The sequence below is a fragment of the Mytilus californianus genome, unplaced genomic scaffold, assembly GCF_021869535.1.
Source record: "Mytilus californianus isolate M0D057914Y unplaced genomic scaffold, xbMytCali1.0.p SCAF_6, whole genome shotgun sequence".
Taxonomy (NCBI): Eukaryota; Metazoa; Mollusca; class Bivalvia; order Mytilida; family Mytilidae; genus Mytilus; species Mytilus californianus.
The window spans coordinates 7,832,034-7,839,666 of NW_026262712.1; the positions used below are offsets into that span (position 1 = coordinate 7,832,034).

Sequence of the window (7,633 nt, forward strand, 5' to 3'; positions counted from 1 at the left end):
TAAGTAAAAGTCTGTTGTAAAAAAGTGGATCAACAGTACTACAACAGAAGCATGTAGCTTACTATGCGGTATTGGTTCTGCTCATTGTTGAAAGCAGTCAGAGACATATACGCAATAATCTTTTCGTCATTTGCTATCTGGTTGAGAGTTGTCTCATTGGCAATCATACCCCAAATTCGTATTTTTATATTGGAACTGTAATCAAGTCTTAAGCAGGCAAACTAAAAGGGAAGTGTAATAAATAACTACATGTACTTTCAAAAAACAATTGCACATACAAAAAAATCAATGAAATATTTCAATCAACCATTTTCTACATAAAAAAATGCCTGTACCAAGTAAGGAATATGACAGTTGGTATCCATTCGTTTGCTGTTTTGAGCTTTTGGTTTGATTAGGGGATTTCCGTTTTGAATTTTCCTCGGAGTTCAGTATTTTTGTGATTTTACTTTTTCAAAGAATACAATGTTACTTATTATGTAGCTAGCCCTATGAAATATTTGTGTATCTTGTGCACCTCTTTTCTCAATTTGGTGGCAGGGGCTTAGCTATGTTGTATGTTTGGCTGTATCATAACTTGTGATAGGATATATTTATGCAGTGTTAAATGCTGGTCTCGATGGCACCCCAAAGTGATAGGGATAAATAATTAAATTCGTTCACTCAAAATGCTCAATCTCAACAACAGGGCAAAAGTAAAGGAAATCAATCTAAGCATACTAGATTTTATTTAAGTGTGTGATAAATACTCAAAAGTGAGCTTATTTGATAAAATCTAGCCGTGTGATACAATTTCTAGCAAAAGTATCAAAGCAAAGTTGATTTGTTCTACAAGATTTGGGTAAGTGTCTAATTTTCCATGAATAAAGTCCAATTTTGGAATGGCAGAACTTGAATTCGCCAAAAGCAATAGGGAGATTTTTTTAAATTACACTTATGCAAAATAAAAGGGAAACACTTGAGGCCAGAGGGAAGATGTATTAGGTTGTTAAAAGTACAAAATAAACATATGGAATCCTATTACTAATATAACAATAATATCGCTTTGATAACAAATTCATGAAAACAACTGAGTTAATAGTCTGATTTTTTTACAAAATATTGTAACATTTCTCTTTTGCACATTTCAATGTTGACATCATAAGTCTCACATATTACAATTCCTCATTTTACAACACTTTGGAGCCCATAGTCTGCAAACATTTTATTTATTAAATTTTGCATTAGATCAACAAAAATGTCTGCTCAAAATCACTTGTACCACCTGGGTTATCTGGTGGGGTTACCATCCTGTATGTGAATATATCTCTTTTTACACATTTCTAATAAATTGCTGATTCCAGGTATTAGATTTTTTATCCTCCAGTAAAATTCTTCTTCTGCTTTTTTGTGTACAGAAAATAAGAAAATATGTTGTTATTAAATTAAGTTTGTTAACTCAATCTGAGAGTAATGTAGAATGATAATTATAATATATTGTATTTATTGTTATGGCCATCTATGACCTAATATGGTCTGCTCAAGTTATTATCATATCTGAAAAAAAAATGGTCAAGTTTATCAAATCGCTTCATCAGGATATATGTATAAAACTAAATTAATCAAAGCAAAATTAAACGTTGCATTGTTATCATCATCACATGAATAAAAATTTGCCAAAAAAATTACCATGAAAATACATTTACATGTATTTAATTAGTATTATAAATAATTATGCCCCAAGCATTTTTGCTCAATACATAAAAATTACAGGCAAAGAAAACTTTTAAGTCTTAAAAAATAATTTCTAGGTTTAACATGGAGCAAATTTATGTTATACTAAACCTTTTGAAAGAATTTTTATATTTAATGTTGTACATAAACATCATAACATGTCCATTGTAAAATGCATGATGACATGTTATACATTAAGGGGTCACTCACAACCCAGTTTTTTTTGTTTTTTTTTTTAAATCCTGGAACCACCACTGTCAAGACTGTATTGACACTAAATTGACAACTTCAATTTGATATATCATTGAAGTTTGAGAAAGTAATATTGTCAATGGATCTTCATTTCTAATTAGAATGTATATATAATTATTGGAAGAATATAACATGTCAGATATAAAAAAAAAATGTACAGGCATTAATTTGTAAGTTTATGGGGATACATCATAACATGTAATGCATGTGTATCCGTTCAAATGGATGAGTGATTGGTTAATTTCAATATGTAAATTTATTTTATAATTAATTTCAGAGATATGAATTTAGATGATGGCTATCAAATATGTTTTTATAGGAAAGAAGGGACAGAAGTCTTAATTATGGTAATGAATATTCTGATCTGGTACATGTCCATGTAGTCATAAAACCGAACATAAAATAAATATTACTCAAGATTGCTGACACAGAATGAAAATTAATATTCTATTCAATAAAATGCAGGAAGCATTTGTGTAGAGATTTCAAATAAATTAATAATCATAATAGCAAAATAAGAAAATGAATATAGGGGACTATGTCCCCTTTAATTCCCCTTACCCACCCACATACAAAATAACTGTTTTGTACGAGTATGGATAGTGAACAGACAGAAACAAGTGCTTGTGATCGCTTTCTCTTTGTATTTTTCATGTTCATGAATGGAAGTTTCTATAAATATTAAATTTCGGTGTATATGAAATGGGACGAATATATTTATATTAGACCAAATATGAGGTATATAGTAGCCAATTTCAACCTGTGTGGGTATTTTACTAAATTTTATCATCGGTATAAGGACATCATTCGTAAATATAACTCAACATGCAGACATCTTATACGTTCGGGTATTTCACATCCAATCTTTTATGGTAATATTCTTTACAAAGCACAAAAATGTCAGTATTCACCTCAAAAGCTAACAAAACCTTTAAACAGACTTATTAAGAAGGGATATAGTTACGATACTGTTGTCAGGTCATTAAAGATTGCATATTTTGGCTTTAATATTGATTCACTTATAGGGTCTATGCATCGGAATTAAACACATTTATTCTAAAACCAGTTGTTGGCATGATACGGGTTATGTTCTTCTCATATATTTAATGATGGTATGATACTAAACCCCTAACGGGAAGGATTGTACTTGATTTTCATATGATGAAGACATAATCTTTCAATCAGTTTAATTGAGGTCTGGAGCTGGCATGTCAGTAACTGCTAGTAGTCTGTTGTTATTCATGTATTATTGTCATTTTGTTTATTTTCTTTTGTTTCCTATTCTGACATCGGACTCGGACTTCTCTTATACTGAATTTTACTGTACGTACTGTTGTGCGTTTGTTGTTTCTACATTGGCTAGAGGTATAGGGGGAGGGTTGAGATCTCAAAAAACATGTTTAACCCCGCCGCATTTTTGTGCCTGTCCCAAGTCAGGAGCCTCTTGCCTTTGTTAGTCTTGTATCATTTTTGCCTTTGTTAGTCTTGTATCATTTTTAATTTTAGTTTCTTGTGTATAATTCGGAGTTTAGTATGACGTCCATTACCACTGAACTAGTATACATCTTTGTTTAGGGGCCAGCTGAAGGACGCCTCCGGGTGCGGGAGTTCCTCGCTGCATTGAAGACCCATTGGTGGCCTTCGGCTGTTGTCTGCTCTATGGTCGGGTTATTGTCTCTTTGACACATTCCCCATTTCCATTCTCAATTTTATAATATTTCCGGAAACAAGGACGAACACCTAAGACCGAAATTCGAATGTAATTTACCAGTGGTTGGTGTAAATAATGGATTCAATTTGTGAACAGGAAATGTCAAATGATGAAAAATGGGATTTCAATTTTCATGTTTCATAATCATAATCATATCATTTTACACTTGTTTTTGGCCTTTTTAATCATTTCTTGGAATCACACTTATCTGAAAATTATCAACTGAATATCTGAAATAAGCGTTTACCTTTTATGTTGTGTGGCATAAAGTTTAAGTTTCAAGAATGTCATAAATGCGACTTTACAACGTGGAATGCCAAATCCAACGTCAAACATTAACCGACATCACAATGCTTTCCTTTCTTACGATTTTAGTATCGTCGATGAATTCGCGGGTATTTAATTTCGTGGTATTTGCAAAAAATATCACAACATAAATAATTGACTTGATATAATTCTTAAAATGTTCATTAATTAGTCCTTTCTTTGTTTTACAATATGATACAGATTATACAACGAGTTTTCAATTCTATTATCGGTCATCTGTGTTGATAGATGTATAATACCATTAGTTCACTGATTACTTATTAAAAATATACCTATCATATTTAGCATGGGCTATTATTTTCCATCGTGTGTCCTTTTATTCTTTAAAGATAACAGGTGTTGTTTTAACAGTTTTAAGGTTCGATTGAGGTTATCTATTGCCAATAAGGTTAACATGCATGTACAGTTATCAATTCCAATAATATATATTCGATCATTTTTATACTTTTATATGCATGAAATCTGCAGTTTAATTCGTGTATATTTTATAAAACAAAATTATCTTCCGCGAAATTCGTAATAAAATAACACCGCAAAATTAGTACATATACAATGGTAAAATATAGGCGAATCTCAGCTGATTACATTGATTACAATAAATATAGTGATATCAACTTACCATTTAAAGTTTGGCAAAATACACACAATATTTCGATAGGTTGGTATCGGCATCCACAACCTAATGTTTACGATATACTACATCATCCTGAAATATAGTGATGAGCATTTAAAACGATGTATAAAAACATGAAATGCATATCTTTCTTCACAATATTTAATGCATTGAACTGAACATTACTAAAACACTTTGTTTTACATTCCTTAAGGTAATATTCTAGTTAGATTAAAATGTAGAGGTACGTTTTCCGAATCCAAAATTTCCATAAGGAATTATATACTATCATTATAATCACACAACTTCTCACATGTATATGTATACACATGTTTCTTGTGCAAATGTCTAAGTTTATTTCATAAAAAAAAACCGGATGTTAAGCTGTATATGAACTATTTATTAAGATTAAAAATAAAAATCAAATGATATAGTGATACCAACTTATCGTTTAAAATTGGACAATATTCTTGCAATGTTTCGATAGATTGATGTCGGCAAACGTTATAAATAGTTTATACGGTTTACTAAAACATCCTGAAATAAAGTGTCAACCATTTAAACCAAAGTATATCAAAATGAAATGCTTAGCTTTTTTCAAATTATTTAATGCATTGAAATGAATAACACTTGCATAAATGACGTTTACTTAATATTCTTTTAATTAGTTAAATGAAAATGTAGAGAGGTATATTTTTCGATTTAAAAATTCACAAATAAGAATAATATACTATCATAATACTAACCTAACTTCACTAATGTGTGTGTATGCACTTCAAAAAGAGGGGCGAAAGATACCAGAGGAACATTCAAACTCATTGATCGAAAATAAACTGACAACGCCATGGCTAAAAATGAAAAAGACAAACAGACAAATTAAAGTACACTAGACAAAACATAAAGAAAAATAAAGACTAAGCAACATGAACCCCACTACAAACTGGGGTTAATCTCAAGTGCTCCGGAAGGGTAGACAGATCCTGCTCCACATGTGGCACCCGTCGTGTTGCTCGTGTTATTAAAAACCTGGTAAATAGTCTAATTCGGTCTAATTCAAATATAACAGGCAAATTGTTTCTTGTGTAAATGTCTTAGTTTATTTTACAAAACAACAACTGGATGTTAAGCTGTATATGAACTATTTGTACAAAATAAGCGAATCAATACGCTATGCTTACCTTTCGATCTAAAATTTCAGTTTTGTTTGACAAAAAATTACATTGCAGAACTCTAGTTCAACCTGTAAAATATAATGTTTGGGTGTTCTGTATTTATTCATTACAGACACATTTGTTAAACAGATGATATCAGATATGTTCCTAACGTCGTAACTACAATCCCGTTCCCTTCCAACGAATGTGACCTACCGAATTAGACTATTTACCGGCTTTGTAATAGCATGAGCAACACGACGAATGCCATATCTGGAGCAGGATCTGCTTACCCTTCCGGAGCACCTGAGATCACCCCTCGTTTTTGGTGGGGTTCGTGTTGCTTAGTCTTTAGTTTTCTATGTTATGTCTTGTGTACTATCGTTTTTCTGTTTGTGTTAGCCATGGCGTTGTCAGTTTATTTTTGACCTATGAGTGTAAATGTCCCTCTGGTATCTTTTGCCCTTCTTTTACAGCATTGTTCTACGTATTTCTATCCTTACATGAATAAGCATAACATAAGCTTCATTGAGATTAATGATTACTGTGAAATAGCAATACTTTAATATGGATTATACGTAACAAACACAATAGTTTGATTAAAGATGTTTTGAATCCAGTGTTTCACCACATTTCATATTGATCTTCTGTTCATCTTGTCAATAAATTATACAAATCAATGTATTTTCCATTTCGTTTTTAAGTTTCCGATAACCAAACGGATTTTGAATTAAATTGCCCCCAAAAAACACTTGGTATGTTAACAAGGAGTATTTTAATTTTTCTTTTAAATATGAACAACAAATTAGGTGGAATTCGAAACATGTCAGTATAAAATTTCCGGATGACATGATTTTAATGCCTTGGGTTTTTCCAAAAGTATTTTCTAAGTTGGATTATGTTGATTGCTCTTAGTTTATTAGTGTTTCATTATTTCGCTTGGAATATTAGCCATGATACCATATATCTGTATTTCACTGCTGATTTATCTGCACAAGTCGGGTGGTTCTGAATAATTTCTTCTTCGTTTGTTAATATTAACTTCCATGACTGACAAATACAAGAAATATACTGTTATAATTTTTTTTTTGTATTTATTTGAATTTTCTCGCGTGTTTTGCGGCTTAGTAAAAGTTCATTTGTACAAAGTAGAAACAAAAATCAAATTATACAAAAAACGAGCTATGGTGAATTAAATTGCTTATACAAACATAAGCGTTATAATGCTATTCAATTTAAAAAATGATAGTTGTCCCAGTTAACAATAATACTACGTTTTAATAAGTTGTTATCTAATAGTTCGTTTCTATGTATGTTGCATTGGCGTTTGTTTCATGTTGCACTTCAGTGTTTCTGTTGTTTCGTTGTTATTCTCTTATAGTTGATGTGTTTCCCTCGGCTTTCGTTTGTAACCCGGATTTGTGTTCTTTCGATCGATTTATAACTTTGGAACAGCGGTATACTACTGTTGCCTTTATTTTGCATATTGATACTTAAAGAGCAAAGTAGTATTTTTCTTTGATTAAGATTAAAAACGCAATGCTATTCAATCAAAACAAAAGCGAAGAATTGTCTCAGTTGCCAATACTACCACAGTTTTATATCACGATACTAACATGACTAAATAGTTTATTGATTTGAGTAAATTAAAAACGTAAGGTAAAATTACTTACCTCTTTTTTGTATGGTACAATTTCATGTAAAGCAATTTCAGTCTTAAACATATGAGTTACTTAATCATTATAATTGTTGTCAAAGTTGTTACGCTAACAATAATAATAGATTCGTCAACTTATTCTATGAAATTATCAAAAAAGTTGATACTTTAACGAGATTAAAGAAATAAAACTAAGTTTATTCAATAAC

General features: G+C 30.9%; 1 long non-coding RNA gene across 1 annotated transcript; it reads right to left on the reverse strand.

Annotated features, from left to right (window-relative positions):
• Window positions 1–4,622: 4,622 nt before the first annotated feature.
• On the reverse strand, window positions 4,623–6,851 carry LOC127706930 (uncharacterized). Its single transcript, XR_007984646.1, has 4 exons — window positions 6,728–6,851; window positions 5,795–5,856; window positions 5,363–5,464; window positions 4,623–4,709 (listed from the first exon to the last, which is right to left on the reverse strand). It is a non-coding gene; the product is annotated as an uncharacterized LOC127706930 (long non-coding RNA).
• Between the last annotated feature and the right edge of the window lie 782 nt (window positions 6,852–7,633).